Source organism: Pongo abelii, chromosome 21 (assembly GCF_028885655.2).
Source record: "Pongo abelii isolate AG06213 chromosome 21, NHGRI_mPonAbe1-v2.0_pri, whole genome shotgun sequence".
Lineage (NCBI taxonomy): Eukaryota > Metazoa > Chordata > Mammalia > Primates > Hominidae > Pongo > Pongo abelii.
The window spans coordinates 55,025,710-55,047,032 of NC_072006.2; the positions used below are offsets into that span (position 1 = coordinate 55,025,710).

General features: G+C 46.8%; 1 non-coding gene across 1 annotated transcript; it reads right to left on the reverse strand.

The window, feature by feature from the left end:
* Positions 1-14,358: 14,358 nt before the first annotated feature.
* On the reverse strand, positions 14,359-14,465 carry LOC112130445 (U6 spliceosomal RNA). The gene has a single exon (XR_002912710.1). It is a non-coding gene; the product is annotated as a U6 spliceosomal RNA (small nuclear RNA).
* Between the last annotated feature and the right edge of the window lie 6,858 nt (positions 14,466-21,323).

Genomic DNA, 21,323 nt, shown 5'->3' on the forward strand with positions numbered 1-21,323 from the left:
GGGCCAGCCACTGCTCTTAGTGGCTTGCATCAACTACCTCACTCCATCCTCACCACCCTCCCAAGCAATGGCATCCCCATGATCAGGGATTCCTCTATGATCAGGAGGAAACTGAGGCACTTTCCCAAGGTCCCACAGCTTATAAGTGACAGAGCCAGGATTCTAACTCAAAGGGTCTTGCTCTAGAATCCATGCTCTCAACTCTTAAGTGCTTTTGCAGCAAAATCTACAGAATAAGTAGCTGGATTGCTCCATTGCCTTGACTTTTCATTGCAGTTGAGTTGGAAGAGAAATAAGGCAAGTGGCAAGAAAATAAAATATCATGCTTAAAATAAAATATCATAACCACCAAAGCAAAATGAGATCACGCTTCCCAAATGAAACCAAACAAGACCAAAACAAAATCTGGAACAGAACATATTCACCTGAGTGCAGTGGCTCATACACCCGTAATCCTAGCACTTGGGGAGGCCAAGGCAGGAGATTGCTTGAGGCCAGGAGTTTGAGACCAGCCCAGGTAACATAACAAGACTCCCATCTCTACAAAAAATTTAAAAATTAGCCAGGCATGGTGGCACATGCCTGTAGTCCCATCTATTTGAGAGGCTAAGGCAGGAGGGTTGCTTGAGCCCAGAAGGTCGAGGCTGCAGTGGGCCGTCATTGTATCACTGCACTCCAGCCTGGCCAACAGAGAGAGACTCTGTCTCAAAAAAAACCAAAAGGGCCGGGCGCGGTGGGATTACACACCTGTAATCCCAGCACTTTGGGAGGCCGAGGCAGGTGGATCACCTGAGCTCAGGAGTTCAACACCAGCCTGGGCAACACAGTGAAACCCCATCTCTGCTACAAATACAAAAAAAATTAGCTGGGCATGGTGACGTGCACCTACAGTCCCAACTACTCAGGGGCTGAGGCAGGAGAATCACTTGAACCCAGGAGACAGAGGTTGAAGTGAGCCAGGATCGAGCCACCGCACTCCAGCCTGGGTGACAGAGCAAGACTCCAGCTCGAAAAAAAAAAACAAACAACAACAACAACAAAACCCTAATCTTCTTCACCTTCTTCACCTCCATCTTCAGGCCCAGACAAAGAGATGCCAAGACCAGAGGGGAGGCTTAGGCTCCCAGAGGATCCTCCATCAGTAAGAAAGAGCCACAGGTGCCCTTCAGGTTTCAGGACAAGGGGCAGAAGAGCGCATTCCAGGAAGCTTGCTGCCTGAATCACTACAAGCAGCATCCCAGTAAACAGGCCTCCTGGAACCCGTGCATGTGCCAGTGCTGCCTCTCTCATCAAAGGTGAGCCTATCTCTCCAACCACCTGCAGCAGGTTGGCACTGTGACATGCTTTGACACACAGATGAGGTGGAAATGACCGTGCACCACTTTGGAACCAGGCCTCCACTTTGCACCTTCCACCTTTGTTTTTACTTTTTTTTGGAATTTCTTCTTTTCTTTTTTCTTTTTCTTTTTTTTTTCAGATGCGGTATTGCTCTGTTGCCCAGGCTGGAGTGCAGTGGCATGACCATGGCTCACTACAGCCTCAAACTCCTGGCCTCAAGCAATCCACCTGCCTCAGCCTCCCAAAGTGCATTAGCTACCATGCCTGGTCTGTTTATTGGAACTTCAAGACCACAAATGGGAAAGAAGCTGGGCTAGCCTCCTAGAAGGTGGAAGCCCGGCTGGGCATGGTGGCTCACACCTGTAATCCCAGTGCTTTGGGAGGCCGAGGCAGGCGGATCACCTGAGCCCAGGGGTTCAAGACCAGCCTGGCCAACATGGTGAAACCCCATCTCTACTAAAAATACAAAAATTAGCCAGGCATGGTGGTGCACGCCTGTGGTCCAAGCTACTTGGGAGGCTGAGGCAGGAGAATCACTTGAACTCGGGAGGTGGAGGTTGCATTGAGCTGAGATTGAGCCACTGCACTCCAGCCTGGGCAACAGAACGAGACTCTGTCTAAAAAAAAAAAAAAAAAAAAAAAAGATGTGAACTGAAAGAGCCGGTGAAGTGACCCATTGCAAGAGGAGGGAAGAATGTTTGAGGCTGAGGGGAAGAACCTGCACAGGTGGTTCTTACCAGGAGGGGTTAGGTGAATCTAGAACCTGGCTCCATTTTTACATATAAATATAGAGCACTTTTTGCATAGTTTTAACAAACACTAAATTTTCCTGGAATGCAGTGACCATGTAAATTGAGAGAGGCCTGTGCTTAACTTCGCTCAGGAATTTACCAAGCACTGTTCACTGCTCTGGAGTAAACAGCCCTGGCAGCAACTCCACTCAGCTACAATGCTCCACACCTGGATCTTTCTGCAATGGTCGCTGTCACCTGCAAAGTGTTTCCACCTGTGAGTTCAAGCACCTGGATACTTCATTAGAACTTCCAGCATTAAAGTACATATGATTTGATTATAAGTGACTTACCATCTACTCTCCTCGATTTTATAGTTTGAGAATTACACATAGATGTTTTCATGATCTGGGTAGGTAGGTTATATTATTTATGAATTTCATTTCAGGGTAGACAAGGAGGCACTAGGTCTGGTAGGGCTGAAACCACAGGCATCTTCAAGCACCTCCTTTGGCTGTGTGAGAAGATGAACCAGGCTGACATAAGAACTAACAAGAGGTATGGAGTTAGGGCTCAGAGGGCCAGGAGATGATGTCAGAGGAGGATGTGGGGAAATCAGAGCCCTCATGCACTGCTGGTGGGGATGCAAAACCATGCAGCCACCATGAAAAATAGTCTCCAGGTTTTCAAAAGTTTAAACATAGAATACAATTTTTTTTTTTGAGAGAGAGTCTCGCGCTGTCGCCCAGGCTGGAGTGCAGTGACAATCTCCACTCATTGCAACCTCTGCCTCCCAGGTTTATGTGATTCTCCTGCCTCAGCCTCCTGAGTAGCGGGGATTACAGGCATCTGCCACCACATCCAGCTAATTTTTGTATTTTGTTTTAGTAGAGATGGGATTTTGCCATGTTGGCCAGGTTGGTCTCAAATTCCTGACTTCAGGCGATCCACCCGCCTCAGTCTCCCAAAGTACTGGGATTACAGGCGTGAGCCACTGCGCCTGGCCCATAGAATACAATTTGAACCAGCAATTCCACTCCTAGGTATATACTGAAGAGAAGTGAAAATATATGTTCACATAAAAGCTTGAACACAAATGTTCATAGCAGCATATTCATAATAGCCAAAAAGTGGAAACAACCAAAATCTTCATCAACTAGGGAACAAATAAACAAAACATGGTCCATCCGTACAATGGAATATGATTCAGCCATCAAAGTATGAACTACTGGCCGGGCACGGTGGCTCATGTATAATCTCAGCACTTTGGGAGGCTGAGGCGGGTGGATCACCTGAGGTCAGGAGTTTGAGACCAGGCTGGCCAACATGGTGAAACCCTGTCTCTACAAAAGTACAAAAATGAGCCAGGCATGATGGCAGGTGCCTATAATTCCAGATACTCAGGAGGCTGAGGCAGAAGAATCACTTGAACCTGGGAGGTAGAGGTTGCAGTGAGCTGAGATCGTGCCATTGCACTCCACCCTGGGTGAGGGAACCAGACTCTGTCTCAAACGAACAAAAAAAAAAAGTATGAACTACTAATACATGCTACAATGAATGGGGATGAATCTTGAGAACATTTTGGTAAGAGCAGAAGCCAGACACAAAAGGCCACCTCTTGTAAGACTCCAATTATATGAAATGTCCAGAATAGGCAAATCTAGAAAGACAGAATGTAGGTGGGTGGCTGCCGGGGGCTAGGGCTGGGGATAGCGGGGAATGATAGACAGTGAGTCTGGGGCATCTTTTGTAGGTTATGAAAATGTTCTGGAATTAAATAGTGATGATAGTTGTAGGAGTCTGTGAATCTAAAAACCACATCCGAAGCTGGGCGTGGTGGTTCATGCCTTTAATCCCAGAACTTTGGGAGGCTGAGGTGGGAGGATCCCTTGAAACCAGCCTGGGCAACAGAGTAAGACCCCATCTCTACAAAAAAATTTAAAAATTAGCTGAGTGTGGTGGCATGCACCTGTAGTCCCACCTACTTGGGAGGCTGAGGTGGGAGGATCACTTGAGTCTAGGAGGTTGAGGCTGCAGTGAGACATTATCGAGCTACTATACCCCAGCCTGGGCAATAAAGCAAAATCCTCTCTTAAAACAAACAGCTCACACCTGTAATCCCAGCACTTTGGGAGGCCGAGGCAAGCGGATCATGAGGTCAGGAGATCGAGACCATCCTGGCCAACACGGTGAAACCCCGTCTCTACTAAAAATACAAAAAAATTAGCCAGGCAAGGTGGCAGACGCCTGTAGTCCCAGCTACTCAGGAAGCTGAGGCAGGAAATAGGAAATGGCATGAACTTGGGAGGCGGAGCTTGCAGTGAGTGGAGATCGCACCACTGCACTCCAGCCTGGGCGACAGAGCAAGACTCCGTCTCAAAAAAAACCAAAAAACAAAAAAACCACATACGAAACCAAAAAGTGCATCTGTAAATTTAAAAAATTTAAAAAAAGAAAAAAGGAAAACAAAAAAGAGGAATTGCTGAACTGTACAATTTAAAGGGGTGAATTTTATGGCACGTGAATGATATGTCAAAAAACAAAGATGAAGCTGCAGAGATAAGGAGGGCACACCTAGGCTAATCTGGAGCCATTGAAGGCTTTAAGCATCATAGTAGAAATAAAGGTTTGCGTTTTAGAAGGATCACTGTGGAGGATGAACTGGAGATGGGCAAAAACAGACAGCTTTAAAAGGTGATGAAGGGGGCCGGGCTAGGTGGCTCACACCTGTAATCCCAGCACTTTGGGAGGCCAAGGCGGGCGGATCATGAGGTCAGGAGATCGAGACCATCCTGGCTAACACGGTGAAATCCCGTCTCTACTAAAAATACAAAAAAATTAACCGGGCATGGTGGCGGGTGCCTGTAGTCCCAGCTACTCTGGAGGCTGAGGCAGGAGAACGGCGTGAACCCGGGAGGCGGAGCTTGCAGTGAGCCGAGATAGCGCCACTGCACTCCAGCCTGCGCGACAGAGCGAGACTCCACCTCAAAAAAAAAAAAAAAAAAAAAAAAGGTGATGAAGGGTGAGGCATTTGGAACAGGCATGGCTTTGGGCTTGAGCAGCTGGTGGAGGCGGTGCCATTCGCAGGAATGTTGGCAGCATCGCGTTGGGAGCTGTTTGCACTAACTTCTAACTTCTGTAACAGAGGCGCAATCACATATAGGGTTGATGAGATAAGAGCTGGGAGAAATTACTTCTGACTTTTGGCATCCAGGAAGGCATTTGGAAGAGGTGGCATTGAAGCAGAACTTTGCAGGTCAGCATAGGGCATACAAAAATTCGAAGGGCAGCCTAGGAAGAATGAGTTGCACCAGCAAAAAGGTACGGGGGCTAGGAAGTGCCCAGGTTTGCTGGGATTGTTTGGCCAGGTAAGATGAGAAACAACAATTATGGTAACAAAACTAACCAAAAAGCATATCCTTCCTTTTTTCACAACCTCTCTGTGAGGCAGTAGCATCTTTTAATAGGAGCCAAGATTCAAAGGAGTCCAGGTGACATACCTAAGGTTACACAACTATGAAGGGGCTGGCCTGTTTGTTTATTTGTTCATTTTAAGAGACAAGGTTGGCTGGGCGCAGTGGCTCATGCCTGTAATCCCAGCACTTTCTATTTATTCTCCTCGAGGCGGGTGGATCACTTGAGGTCAGGAGTTTGAGACCAGCCTGGCCAACATGGCGAAACCCTGTCTCTACAAAAATACAAAAATTTCCCAGGTGTTGTGGTGGGTGCCTGTAATACCAGCTACTCGGGAGGCTGAGACAACAGAATCGCTTGAACCCAGGAGGCAGAGGTTGCAGTGAGCCGAGATTGCACCACCGCACTCTAGCCTGGGCAACAGAGCAAGGCTCTGTCTCAAAAACAAAACAGACACAGTTTTGCTCTTTGGGCCATGCTGGAGTACAATGGTGTAATCATAACTCACTGCAGCCTCAACACCCCAGGCTCACATGATCTTCTCACCTCAGCCTCATGAGGACAGGGATTACAGGTGTGCGCCACCACACCAGCTAATGTTTAAAAAAATTTTTTTGTAAAGATGGGCTGGGCACGGTGGCTCAAGGCTGTAATCTCCACACTTTAGGAGGCCTACACAGGTGGATCACCTGAGGTCAGGAGTTTGAGAACAGCCTGGACAACATGGTGAAACCCTGTCTCTACCAAAAATACAACAATTAGCCAGGCGTGGTGGCATGCGCTTGTAGTCCCAGCTACTCAGGAGGCTGAGGCAGGAGAATCGCTTGAACCCAGGAGGCAGCTGGAGATCACACCGCTGTACTCCAACCTGGGTGACAGAGTGAGATTCCATCTCTACAAAAAAAAATTTTTTTTTTTTTTGAGATGAAGTCTCACTCTGTCGCCCAGGATGGTCTCAAACTCCTGGGATCAAGAGATCCTCCAGCCTTAGCCTCCCAAAGTGCTGAGACTACAAACGTGAGCCACCACACCCGGCTGCTGGCCAGTTTTTAATCTCAGGTCTGTTTGAAAAATAGGTACACAGGTGAATTCATGCCAACTTGTGGCATGCAGACCTTATTTTTATGGTCAATAAAGTCATTCTTCCTCTTGAACCAGAAAACACTCTTCTCTGCATCTCTGTTTTGTATTACACATTCCAGTCTCTCTCATCTTTCAATACGTTTTCTTGAGGGAGAAATTGTGTTCATTGTTTGGGAAATGGAATCCGCTCTACACAGGAGATGATTAAGGACTCTTGACACTTATATGTAGGGATGGAGAGTGTGTATATTTTAGGTGCCAGAGAAACCATAATCTGTGAACAATATATCAATTGGGGTGATGACAGCTGCTTAATATTAAATACGAGATGTGGGTTCTTTCTGCTGCTTAACCTCCCTTACTTTGCTCTGAGCAATAAGCATCAAAAACAAATACATATTCGTTGATTTTTTGTTTCATTCTGTTTGGATTCCAGCTGTTGAGATATAATCCTTTTTATATAATACATTTTAAAAAAATATTTGAATCTTTACTTTGTGGTTTTAACAGCCATGGAAAAAGTCCTGGCCGGGTGCAGTTGGCTTACGCCTGCAATCCTAACACGTTGGGAGGCCGAGGCAGGCGGATCACTTGAGCTCAGGAGTTCGAGACCTGCCTGGGCAACATGGTGAGACCCCCTGGTGTCTACAAAATTAAAAATTAGCTGGGCGTGGTGGCACACACTTGTGGTCCTAGCTACTTAAGAGGCTGAGGTGACAGGATTGCTTGAGCCCAGGAGGTAGAGGCTGCAGTAAGCCATGTTTGCACCACTGCACTCTAGTAGGCAATAGAGTGAGACCTTTGTCTCAAAAAATAAAAATAAATAATAGGCCAGGGGGTGGGCGGCTCACACCTGTAATCCCAGCACTTTGGGAGGCTGAGGCAGGCAGATCACTTGAGGTCAGTCAGGAGTTTGAGACCAGCCTGGCCAACATGGTGAAACCCTGTCTTTACTAAAAATACAAAAATAAAAAATTAGCCAGGTGTGGTGGCGCTCGCCTGTGATCCCAGTTACTCTTGGGAGGCTGAGGCAGGGAATTGCTTGAACCCGGGAGGTGGAGGTTGCAGTGAGCCAAGAACTTGCCACTGCCCTCCAGCCTGGGCGACAGAGTGAGACTGTGTCTCAAAAATAGATAAATAAATAAATAAATAAATAAACTTAAAAAATAATAGATAAAAAGGCTGATTTAAGGGCCCCATCCCAGACCCAGTGAATCCAAATGTCCAGGAGAGATTGTTGCATTTGTTGTTGTTGTTGTTGTTTTGTTTGTTTTTGTTTTTGTTTTTTTGAGACAGGGTCTTGTTCTGTTGCCCAGGCTGAATGAAGTGGCTCGAATATGGCTTTCTGCAGCCTGGACCTCCTGGGCTTAAGCGATCCTCTTGTCTCAGCCTCCCAAAGTGCTGGCATTAGAGCCATGAACCACGGCGCCCAGCCTACTCTGCATCCTGATCAAACCCTAACATGGAATCTGTGTTATTTTTTTGGCTGACACCACCAGTGCCATTTGTTGGTTACCACTTCGCCAGATAAAGGTAAAGTTGTGTCGTGCTGCCTTGGGTCTGGGCCAAGGTAGTCTCGGCCTCTTAGAACCATATAGATTTTGACTGATGACCCCATTCACTCATAAGTGCAGACTACATGCCAGAACTATTTTGTTTTTGTTTTGAAACAGGGGCTCGCCATGTCACCCAGGCTGGAGAACAGTGACACAACCTTGGCTCACTGCTGTCTCAACCTCCTGGGCTTAAGCAATCCTCCTGCCTCAGCTTCCGGGGTAGCTGGGACTACAGATGCATGCCACCATGCGTGGCTAATTTTTGTATTTTTTTGCAGAGACTGAGTCCCTCTAAGTTATTCAGGCTGGTCTTGAAATCCTGGGCTCAAGCAGTGCTCCCACCTCGGGGTCCCAAAGTGCTGGGATTATAGGAGTGAGCCACTGAGCCCGACCAAAACTGTTTTAGATACTGGAAATAAAGCAGGAAAAAAACTAAGTGTATGTCTTTCACGGAGGCCTTCAGGGAACTCAGGTTCTAGTGGGGAAGACAGACAAAGCAAGTAAATATGTCCAGAATCTGTCCTGAAGCAGAGAGCTGGGGGCTTGAGGGAGTGGCAGAGGCAACTTCAAAGGACCTGAAGGAGGGAAAGGGTGTGGGAGCTAGATTGCAGAAAGGAGGAAAGATCGCAGGAGATGGAAGGCTATTGTAAATTTAGCATTGACTCTGAACGCGATAAGAAGCTTTCAAAAAGCTTTGACTGGATGAGGGACACCATCCGACAGGTTTTACCAGAATCCTTTCTGGCTTGCGCAGAATCAACTGGAGAGGGGAGGGTAGATGTGGAGAGACCAGAGAAGAGGCTACTACAATAGTCCAAGCGAGAGATGGTGGTGGCTTGGAACAGGGTAGAAGATGTGGATGTGGTGAGAAATAGTTGGATTCTGGATATATTTTGGAGGTCAAGCCAACAGGACTGGATGTTGGGGGGTGAGAGAAGTGAAAGAGTCAGGGATAATTCCTTTATTATTTTTATGATTTATTTATTTACTTATTTTTATTTATTTTATTTTATTTATTTATTTATTTTTGAGACGGAGTTTCGCTCTTATTGCCCAGGCTGGAGGGCAATGGCGTGACCTTGGCTCACTGCAACCTCTGCCTCCTGGGTTCAAGCGATAATCCTAGCTGGGATTACAGGCACCTGCCACCATGCCCGGCTAATTTTTTATATTTTCAGTAGAGACGGGGTTTCACCATGTTGGCCAGGCTGATTTCAAACTCCTGACCTCAAGTGATCCGCCTGCCTCGGCCTCCCAAAGTGCTAGGATTACAGGCATGAGCCGCCACGCCAGGCCTGATTGATTGATTGATTGATTTTGAGACAGGGCCTCCATGTGCTACCCAGGCTGGTCTTGAACTCTTGAGCTCAAGTGATCCTCCTTCCAAAGTGTTGGGATTACGGGGCGTGAGCCACCACACCCAGCCTGGGGATAATTCTAATGGTAGTCATCGGCAAGATACAACTGCAAAGATGGAGCTGTGATCTGCTTCTTGATGAAGAAGGAGGTGGGGAGTCCAGTGTGGACCGTGTTAAGTGTGAGATGCCTACTAGATAGAAATAACGGAAGGGCCGAGTAGGCAACTATATATGCATGAATGGAGTTCAGGGGAGAGGTTGGGGACAGAAATATCAGTGTGAAGGCCACCAGCACATAGATGGTATTGAAAGCCATGACCTGGATGAGATCACCTGGAAAAGAAGTCAAAGAAGAGAAGAGGTGCTTGGACAAGGAGGTCCTCAGCATTCAGAAGTGGGAGCCAATCACAGCTTCACTCCTTGGCTGGGCACTATGGCTCACGCTTGTAATCTCAGCACTTTGGGAGGCTGATGTGGGAGGATCGTTTGAATCCAAGAGTTGAAGACCAGCCTGGGCAACATAGCAAGATACTGTCTCTACAAAAAAATTTTAAAATTAGCCAGGCATGGTGGCATGTGCCTGTAGTCCAAACTACCTTGCAAGTTGAGGTGGGAGGATCGTTTAAGCCTGGGAAGTTGAGGTTGCAGTAAGCCGTGATCATGCCACTGCACTCCAGCCAGGGCAACTAGTGAGACCCCGTCTCTAAAAAAAAAAACAAAACTTCACTCCACAGATGGGGGATCTGAACATGATCAATTTAGTCACCAATCTCTGGACCTCCTTTGGTGTGTTGAGAGTGGAAGAGAGCAGAAAGAGAACTGGATTTACATCCAAAAGACCTGCCCTCTGTCATTTACTGTGGGACCCTAAGCACAGCATTTCACCTCTCTGGGAAATGCTGTGGAAACCAAAGGTGGGGGGTTGGGGCCAGAGCCTGGAGACCTTGGAAAGAACTGAGTACTATGCTAAGGGAGGGGGAAGGCAGGGGGCAGGGCAGGTTGCTGCCCCTGCAGCCCTCAGCAGAGGCCTCCTGTAACTCCTCTGGATGTGGCTTTTAGTTCTGGCAGGAGGTGATGAGTGTCTGACCTGGGGATGCTGTTACATGCTAACAGGGGAAGACCAGCATGTTAGAGGTTGTTTTTTTGTTTTGTTTTGTTTTGTTTTGTTGTTTTGAGACAGGGTCTCACTCTATCGCCCAGGCTAGAGTGCAGTGGCATGATCATAGCTCATTGCAGCCTCCACCCCCCAGGCTCAAGAGATCCTCCTGCCTCAGCCTCCCAAGTAGCTGGGACTACAGGCATCCACCACCATGCCGGTTAATTTTTGTATTTTTTGTAGAGACAGGGTTTCGCCATGTTGCCCAGGCTGATCTCAAACTATCCGCCTGCCTCAGCCTCTCAAAGTGCCAGGATTACAGGCATAAGCCACTGCGCCTGCCCTGTGTTAGAGATTTAGAATCAGGCAGCCACGTGAATATGGAGAGTGACGGAGAAAGAGGATTCAAAATAAAATTAGAGTCCTGGATGACTGGAGAGATAGTTGTGCTGTTATCAGAGATGGATTACATGGGGGATAGAGTAGTAGAAGACAAATGATAATACTTAGGACACAAAGAGTTCAGAGAGGGATTAAAGTGTAGGGAGTGTCCATGGAATTTTGGTACATGGCCACTTCTTGTCCTCAAATAACCTCCAAACCCACAGAAACATTATCTTTCCATATCACCCTAAAGACTGTGCAGCAGTGATGAGTAAAATGACTCTGACCTCAATTAAATCAAAATTCTAGGAATACACCAGCTCCTTTGGAGTTTCTTACTAACACTCCTTTCTCTGTCTCTGATTCCCCACTTGCAACTCAGACAGTGCCCTCTGCTGGAAACCTCAACCACAAATCCCCGTCCTTGACTCCATGGCGAGAAGGACCTAGAAGGAAACAAACACCTCCCAGGAGCCTTTCACATACATTGTTCTCATTTTATCCTTGCCGTTGCTTGGTGAGGTTACTGTGTCCAACCTGGGGAAGCTAAGGCAGCCGCCCCAATCACAGCCAGAGCGGAGCTGAGATCGGAACTCAAGGCGGCTGCCTTCAAAGCTTGTGCTTCACTCCCTCTACCTAGCTGTAGCTGTAGGATGATTTGACAAGGGACTTGAAGATACAATCTCAAGGACAGAGGTTTGTTTTTTTTGTTTTTTTTTTTGAGATAGAGTCTCGCTCAGTCACCCAGGCTGGAGTGCAATGGTGCCATCTCGGCTCACTGCAAGCTCTGCCTCCCGGATTCACGCCATTCTCCTGCCTCAGCCTCCCGAGTAGCTGGGACTACAGGTGCCCGCCACCACACCTGGCTAATTTTTTTTTTGTATTTTTAGTAAAGACGGGGTTTCACTGTGTTAGCCAGGATGGTCTCAATCTCCTGACCTCGTGATCCGCCCATCTCGGCCTCCCAAAATGCTGGGATTACAGGCGTGAGCCACCGCGCCCGGAAAGGGTTTGTATTTGACATGAATTGAAAGCCTTCCCACCTGATTCTGTGCAGGGCATCATACCAGACAAGATAAGTAGCCACGGGGCTTTTAAGAAGTTGACAGGAACACCAGAACCTTGCTGGATAGAGTCCAGAGGCTGTGTTCTTGGCTGGCCCTCCCACCACGTGACCTTGATCAAGCTCTTCGCCTGTTCAGTCTCTTGACCTGCAGAAGCGGGGACAGGTTCAACATCGACTTTCCAACGTTAACAACTGATCACAATTGGTACTATCTTTCAGGAGGATGATTTTGGCAGTGCATACAAAATTTTAAAAAGGACACAACCAGTTAGCCAGGCATGGTGGCACACACCTGTGGTCCTATCCCAGCTACTTGGGATGCTGAGGTGGGAGGATCACTTGAGCCTGGGAAGTCGAGGCTGCAGTGAGCTATGACCACACCACTGCACTCCAGCCTGGATGACAGAGTGAGACCCTGTCTCAGAAAACACACACACACACACACACTCACTTCTTGGAATCTATCCTAAATAAATATACACATAAGTGCATAGGATATACCACAGGATGTTCACTGCAACACTTATGAGTAATAATGACCTAAATGTTCACCATCATAAGACTGCCTTGTGATACACCTATACCTTGGGAAACTACACAGCCACTAAAAAGAATGAGGAAGGCACATAGGTGGCAAAATGAAAGCATCACCAGTGATGCATGATGGAGTGTAACAAGACAGGTTCATTAACAAAAAACAAATAATACATAGCATAAGCCCATTGTTATATTTATATGTGCATAATAAAAGAAAATGTAAAAAGAGACTTTCCTTTCCCCCTATGAAATGCTCTACTTTTATAATAAAACATTATTATTATTATTTTGTTGGGTTGTTATTGTTTTTGTTTGTTTGTTTGTTTTTTGAGATGGAGTCTCACTCTGTCGCCCAGGCTGGAGTGCAGTGGCACAATGTCAGCTCACTGCAACCTCCGCCTCCTGGGTTCAAGCAATTCTCCTGCCTCAGCCTCCCCAGTAGCTGGGATTACAGGTGTGTGCCACCACACCCAGCTAATTTTTGTACTTTTAGTAGAGATGGGATTTCACCATGTTGGCCAGGCTGTTCTTGAACTCCTGATCTCAGGTGATCCTCCCACTTTGGCCTCCCGAAGTGTTGGGTATGATTTTGTTTTTGAGACAAGGTCTTTCTCTGTCACAAGTCATGGCATGATCACGGCTCATGACTGACTGCAGTCTCTACCTCCCAGGCTCAAGCGATCCTCCCGCCTCAGCCTCCTGAGTGGCTGGGACTACGGGTACATGCTACCAAACCAGCTAATTTTTGTATCTTTTGTAGAGACTGGGTTTCACCATGCTGCTGAGCCAGGCCTCAAACTCCTGGGCTCAAGCAATCTGCCTGCCTCAGCCTCCCAAAGTGCTGGGATTACAAGTATGAGCCACTACACCCAGACAATAAAAATTATTTTAAAATATTTTCATCTGTAGCATGCTCTACAAGGCAAGTCTATCTGGGTCAGTTTGAGTAAGCAGTTTGAGTTCTTTACATAATTTTTAAGTCTTTTTTTTTTTTTTTTGAGACAGAGTCTCGCTCTGTCTCCCAGGCTGGAGTGCAGTGGCACAATCTCAGCTCACTGCAAGTTCCGCCTCCTGGGTTCACACCATTCTCCTGCCTCAGCCTCCCGAGTAGCTGGGACTACAGGTGCCTGCCACCACGCCCGGCTAATTTTTTGTATTTTTAGTAGAGACGGGGTTTCACTGTGTTAGCCAGGATGGTCTCGATCTCCTGACCTCGTGATCTGCCCGCTTCTGCCTCCCAAAGTGCTGGGATTACAGGCGTGAGCCACCGTGCCTGGCCTCTTTACATAATTTTTTTTTTTTTTTTTTGAGACAGGGCTTGCTCTGTTGCCCAGGCTGGACTACAGTGATGCAATCACAGCTTATTGCAGCCTCGACCTCCCAGAATAGAGCAATCCTCCCACCCCAGAGCAATCCTCCCACCCCAGCCTCTCTAGTAGTTGGGACTACAGGCGTTCATCACCACACCTGGTTAATTTTTTATTTTTTGTAGAAACAGAGTCTCCCTATGTTACCCAGGCTGGCCTTGAATTCCCGGGCTCATGAGATCCTCCTGCCTCAGCCTCCCAAATTGCTAGGGTTACAGGCATAAGCCACCACACCCAGCAGGTTTGAATTATTAAACTACCAATGGAACTTGATGAGAGATTTGCTTAAAATTCCTCAGATTCAGGTGTATCTAGTGCTTGATGCTTCACCTTCACCCAATAACCTTATGAAGTAGGCTATCTGACAAGTAAAGACATTGAGGCCCCTGGACTCTAATTTTTAATTTTTAAAATTTTTATTTATTTATTTTTTTATGTAACACTTCACAGATTTGTGTGTCATCCCTGTGCAGGGGCCACGCTAATCTTCTCTGTATCATTCCAATTTCAGTAGCTGTGCTGCTGAGCCAAGCACCAGAATCTAATCTTTAAGGCTTTTTCTACTACATAGATAATTGAATCCTATGGGTTTCCACAAAACTATTTATGTTCCTATCATCTGAGGTCTCAAACATATGAGGACATTTACCACACTGTATTGTAATTGTGTCCTCAAGCACAATACTACTCAAAATGTCCTCTGTTGATTTTTTTTTTTTTTTTTTTTTTGAGACAGAGTCTCGCTCTGTCGGCCTGGCTGGAGTGCAGTGGCGCGATCTCAGCTCACTGCAAGCTCCGCCTCCCGGGTTCACGCCATTCTCCTGCCTCAGCCTCCCAAGTAGCTGGGACTACAGGTGCCCGCCACCAAGCCCGGCTAATTTTTTGTATTTTCAGTAGAGATGGGGTTTCACCGTGTTAGCCGGGATGGTCTTGATCTCCTGACCTTGTGATCCGCCCACCTTGGACTCCCAAAGTGCTGGGATTACAGGTGTGAGCCACCGCGCCCGGCTACTGTTGATTATTTTTTGTTGGTTGGTTGGTTTGTTTTTGAGACAGAGTCTCTCAGCCTGTCACTCAGGCTGGAGGGCAGTGTCCCGACCTCGGCTCACTGCAACCTCTGTCTCCTGGGTTCAAGCAATTCTCTTGCCTCAGCCTCCCTAGTAGCTGGTACTACAGGCACATGCCACCACACCTGGCTAATTCTTGTATCTTTAGTAGAGACGAGGTTTCACCATGTTGGCCAGGCTGGTCTTGAACTCCTGACCTCAAGTGATCCACCCGCCTCAGCCTCCCAAAGTGCTGGGATTATAGGCGTGAGCCACTGTGCCTGGCCTCTGTTGAATCTTAAACTAAAAAATTAAAATTTGTATTTTGTATGTCTTTGAGGTTTTAAAATCTTATTTTTCTGGTAATTTATTTTTATTATATTTTACAGCAGTATCCACCTGCAACAGTTGGACAATTTAAAAAACCAGTACTTTAGCACTCTGAGAGGCACGGGGCTGCCGGAGAGAGAAGACTTGTCTAAACTGAGGAAGGTAGCCAGGCGTGGTGGCTCACGCCTGGGATCCCAGCACTTTGGGAGGCCAAGATGGCAGATTGCTTGAGCCCAGGAGTTCGAGACCAGCCTGGACAATATAGCAAAACCCCGTCTCTATTTAAGTTTAAATAAAGAAGAATTTAAAGAAAAAATAAGCTGTGGCAGGTGCTCCATGTTTGGTGTATGAATGAATACATCACTGAAGGAATGACTGTATGAGTGTGAGAGAATCAGCCACATGAAGAAAAATGCCCAGAATCCAGGTTTCTCATTTAGAGCCATTCAAAGGGTGAGAGCTTAGGATGTCAAGTTCATCACCAGACTTGATATGCACATCACTAAACCTGCACCCTTCTGATTTTAAAGATGGAGGTGGGAGACCTTTCTCCCCCAAGTCATAGAACTGATCAACAAAGAAAAAAAATAACAAAAAGAGCCACATACAAATAACAAGCAATATTTACTGCTCGTGATTTTAAAACTCAAACTAGGTTAGTAGACTAAGATAAACATTCTCCTTACCATTTTCGCCAAGTAACAGGAAACACAGCCCATATGCACAAACATCCTATTTTAAGGACTGCTGGTTTTTGGGTTTTGTTTTGAGACAGGGTCTCACTGGAGTACAGTGGTGCGGTCATGGCTCATTGCAGCCTCAACCTCCCTGGCTCAAGCAATCCTCCCATCTCAGCCTCCTGAGTAGCTGGGACTACAGTCGAACGCCACCACACCTGGCTAATTTTTTTATTTTTTGTAGAGACAGGGTGTTGCTGTGTTGCCCAGGCTGGTCTTGAACGCTTGCCTCAGCCTCCCAAAGTATTGGATTATAGGTGTGAGCCACCGCATCCAGTCAAGGACTACTGTTTGAAGTGGAGGCTTTTGAACACACTTACCCCGGGATGATGAAACTGAGGAGTGAGCAGGATTTAGCCCTAGGGCACAGGTTCCTCAAGTCTACCTTGAAGTGCTTCAACTGTGCAGGAAACACCTTCCACCTAAAGTTTCTGCCTCTAAACAGGAGCAAAGACGCCCCACTCAAGAAAAGTTCCAGGCACACCTTGCTCCGTTTTGGGAATTCCCACTGGCACTTTCCAGAAACAAGCAGGTCCCTTTAAACTTAAAGGCACCTGGGGCCAGGTGCAGTGGCTCACGCCGGTAATCCCAGCAGTTTAGGAGGCTGAGGCAGGTGGATCACCTGAAGTCAGGAGTTTGAGACCAGCCTGGTCAACATGGTGAAACCCCGTCTCTAGTAAAAATACAAAAATTAGCTGGGCATGTTGGTGCGCACCTGTAATCCCAGCTAGTTAGGAGGCTGAGGCAGGAGAATCGCTTGAACCCGGGAGGAGGAGGTTGCAGTGAGCCAAGATGGTGCCACTGCACTCCAGCCTGGGTGACAGAATGAGCCTCTATCTCAAAAAAAAAAAAAAAAGGCACCTGGAATTACAAAAATTGCATTTTTTTTTTTTTTCCTGCAAAGTTGTGCAGTGGAAAGCAAGGTCAGAGCAGCCCTCAGTCCTTATCCCAGGCTACTCCCCTTCCTCTTGGCATAAATCTTTCAGGCAAACCTATTTATTCTCCCCTCTAAAGTGTCAATTTCACATCTGCAAATGGGATCATAGTAATAGTAGTACCTGGATTAATGTGAGGATTAAATAGCAAAAGTGTGTAGAACCCTTAGCTTGGGCCTGACACAGTGAGCCTTTGATGAACGCAAGCTTGGGGCTCTCTCTAATCACAAGCCAAAGTAGAAATCCAAAGAAGTCTGGACCAGTGACAGATACCATTTATTCAGCACGTGCCATGTGCCAGAAACAGTGTTAAGTAAGATCTTTATTAGCTGGTAGGATGCTTTCTTTCTTTTTTTTTTTTTCTTTTAAGAAACAGGGTCAGCTGGGCATGGTGGCTCATGCCTGTAATCCCAGCACTTTGGGAGGCCGAGGTGGGTGGATCACTTGAGGTCAGGAGTTTGAGACTAGCCTGGCCAACATGGTGAAACTCCATCTCTACTAAAAATATAAAAATTAGCTGGGAGTGGTAGCAGGTGCCTGTGATCCCAGCTACTCGGGAGGCTGAGGCAGGAGAATCGCTTGAACCTGGGAGGCAGAGGTTGCAGTGAGCAGAGATTGTGCCATTACACTCCAGCCTGGGCGACAAGAGCAAAACTCTGTCTCAAAAAAAAAAAAAAGAAACAAACAAACAAACAGGGTCTTGCTCCGTCACCCAGGCTGGACTACAGTGGCACAATCATAGCTCACTGCAGCCTCAAAATTCTGGGCTCAAGCAATCCTCCCACACCAGCCCCTCAAAGTGTTGAGATTACACACATGAACCAGCATGCCCAGCGCTAGTGGAATTCCATTTTTTCTTTTTTTCCTGTGGGTATGTTTTTGTTTTTGTTGTTGTTATTATTATTATTTTTTGAGACGGGGTCTCACTGTGTTGCCCAGGCTGGAGTGCAGTGGCACAAACATAGCTCACTGTAGCCTCAACCTCCTGGGCTTAAGTGATCCTTCTTCCTCAGCCCCCCAGTTAGCTGAGACTACAGTCACGCAACACCACGCCTGGCTAATTTTTGTATTTTTTGTAGGGATGGGATTTCGCCATGTTGCCCAGGCTGGTCTCAAACTCCTGAAATCAAGCAATCCTCTCTCCTCAGCTTCCCAAAGTGCTGGGATTCCAGGTGTCAGCCGCCACACCCAGCTTGGTAGAATTCTTAGTACAATTCTCTGGAGTAGCTACTCTCAGTGTCTCGTTTTATTTTACTTTTTATTTATTTATTTTTGAGACAGGCTCTCCCTCTGTCACCCAGGCTGGAGTGCAGTGGCATGATCACAGCTCACTGCAGCCTCGACCTCCCAAGCTCAAGTTATCCTCCCACCTCAGCTTCCCGAAGAGCTTGGAATACAGGCATGTGTTACCACACCTGGCTAATTTTGCAGAGATGAGGTCTCACTATGTGGCCTAGGCTGGTCTCAAACGCCTGGGCTCAAGTGATCTTTCCACCTTGATCTCCCAGAGTGCTGGGATTCCAGGTGTGAGCCACTGTGCCTGGCCCTGCATCTAATTTTAGAGAGCCAGAAAGGTGAGGTCCTCTGTCCAAGCTCTCCCAGCTCAGAGAGGCTCCCTGCCTTGCTCCCCATCACCCCACTTTCATGACGTTCATGCTGCCCTGTTCTTGTCCTCTTCTGTGTTTCTCAGCCCGAAAGCGTGGGCATCAACTCTGGCTGGCTTTGTTGTTGTTCTCAAGCTTCTGTCATCATTGGTATAATTTTACATAAACTTGGCATTCCTTTAAATTTCAGAAAATATGTTCACTTCTTAAATATCTCCTGGGGGAGATAAGAGTTCTATAAATGATTTCGTTCTCCCCACCTTCGTGTTGAACGTAAAAAGGCAAAGTCACTGGATCTCCGTTAACAAGTCATGTTGTTTATTGGTTTATTTTCATTTTGGAAACTCTTCTCCATGGTTAACCACTCTTCCTCCTCCTTAAAAAATCCCATGAGGAATTCGGATCAGACGCTGGGGCTGCAGGGCAGATCCCTGGGAGGATATCATGTTTCTAGAAGGCTCCTGAAAGCCAATAAGCATTGCAACCTGACTCTTAACTGACTTTTTACCTGTAGGATTATCTCCGGGCAGGAGGAAAAAGACACAGGCATGCTTTCTGGTCCCAAATAAAATGATGTATTTCGTGAAGGAAGAAAGTTTTAAACCAATAATTGAAATTCATTTGACCATAAAAAAGGCAATATAAAAGGGTAAGGACTCTGGAACCCAACTGCTTGGGTTTCAATACCACACAGCTCTGCCACTTATCTGTGTGATGCTGGCCAAGCTATTTAACGTCTCTGTGCCTTTATTTCCAGTCTATAAATTGAGGATGATAACAGTACCTAAATCCATATGTTTTGATGAAGATAAAATAGGGTATACAAGGGACTGGAAGGTTTCTTGGGACTCTCAGGACTAAAACTGGGAAAGTCACAAGCAAACTGATATGCGCCCATCACCTTAAGATGAAATGAGAGGCCGGGTGTGGTGGCTCATGCCTGTAATCCCAGCACTTTGGGAGGCCAAGGTGGGCGGATCACTTGAGGTCAAGAGTTCGAGACCAGCCTGGCCAGCATAGTGAAACTCTGTCTCTACCAAAAAATATAAAAATTAGCCAGGCATGGTGATACCTGCCTGTAATCCCAGCTACTCAGGAGGCTGAGGCACGATAATCACCTTAACCTAGGAGGCAGGAGTTGCAGTGAGCTGAGATCGCACCACTGCACTCCAGCCTGGGTGACAGAGTTAGACTCCATCTCAAAAAAAAAAAGATGAAATGAGAGCGTATATGTACCTTTATTTTATTTATCTATTTTTAATTTTAAAATATTTTTTATTTATTAATTAAGATGGGGTCTCACAGTGTTGCCCAGGCTGGTCTCGAACCTCTAGGCTCAAGGAGTCCTCCCACTTCGGCCTCTCAAAGTGTTGGGATTACAGGCATGAGCCACCAAGCCCAGCCTACATGTACCTTTAGAAACAACACCTGCACTTTTTTTTTTTTAGATAGAGTCTTGCACTGTCGCCCGGGCATGATCTTGGCTCACTGCAACCTCTGCCTCCCAGGTGCAAGTAATTCTCCTGTCTCAGCCTCCGAAGTAGCTGGGATTACAGGCGCCTGCCACTATGCCCGGCTAATTTTTTGTATTTTTAGTAGAGACGGGGTTTCACCGTGTTGGCCAGGATGGTCTTGAACTCCTGACCTTGTGATCTGCCCACTTCGGCCTCCCAAAGTGCTGGGATTACAGGCGTGAGCCACCACGACCAGCCAACACCTGTACATTTTAATGCTCCTTCATCTTTTCTGTTTCTGTTCGTGGCTGCCTCCAGCCATCTTGATTCCTTGCCATTTGTCACTGTGGTCCTCATTTCCTCAATATCCACTCTGCAGGGGCCCATGAGATGCCTTTTATTCCTATCACTACACTGACTTGTTTCCCAAAGTTCCAAATACATGTCCTGGCCAGTCACGGGACAGCCATTAAGAGAATTTATTAAGTGCCAGGCAAAGAGCTTTTCAGCAAATCCTTCGGACTTTTCTTCTTCCTCAATTTTCAGGCGAACCGTAACTTAAAGGTTAAAATGGGGATAATACTCTCCTCCCCTTGCGTGAATGCCCACAATGGTTTTTGCTTATCTGTCCACTCCTCCTCTGTCTCTTAATAGTTGAAGAGCCTGGTGTGGTGGCTCCTGCCTGTAATCCCAGCACTGTGGGAGGCAGAGGCAAGTGGATCGCTTGAACCCAGGAGCTGAAGTCAGCCTGGGCAACATAGTGAGACTCCGTCTCTACAAAAAAATAAATAAAATTAGGTGGACATGGTGGCACATGCCTGGGGTCCCAGCTACTTTGGGGGGCTGAGGTGACAGGATCGCTTGGGCCTGGGAAGTCAAGGCTGCAGTGAGCCGTGATTGTGCCACTGCACTCCTGTCTGGGCAACAGAGTGAGACAGTCTCTAAAAAAAAAAAAAAAAAAAAAAAGCCCAAATAGTTGAATAATATGAATTATAGTGACAATTTTTTGAGAGCTTACTATGTATAATACTAGGCACTATATCAAACCCCTTAAAAATATCTCATTGGATCCTTATGAAAAATCCAAGGAATAGGTACCATTATTATCCCCATTTTATAGATGAAGAAACTGAGTCAGGGAGGCCAGCTCACTTCCCCTAGTGGCAGAACCAGGACTTGAACCCAAGTATGACTCCAGAGCCCTTGCTCCAAGCATTTCGCTATTCTGTTTCCTCTTCCTTCTCCTGCCTCAACTGTGCTTGCTGGCCAAGTTTCTGCCTTGATGAC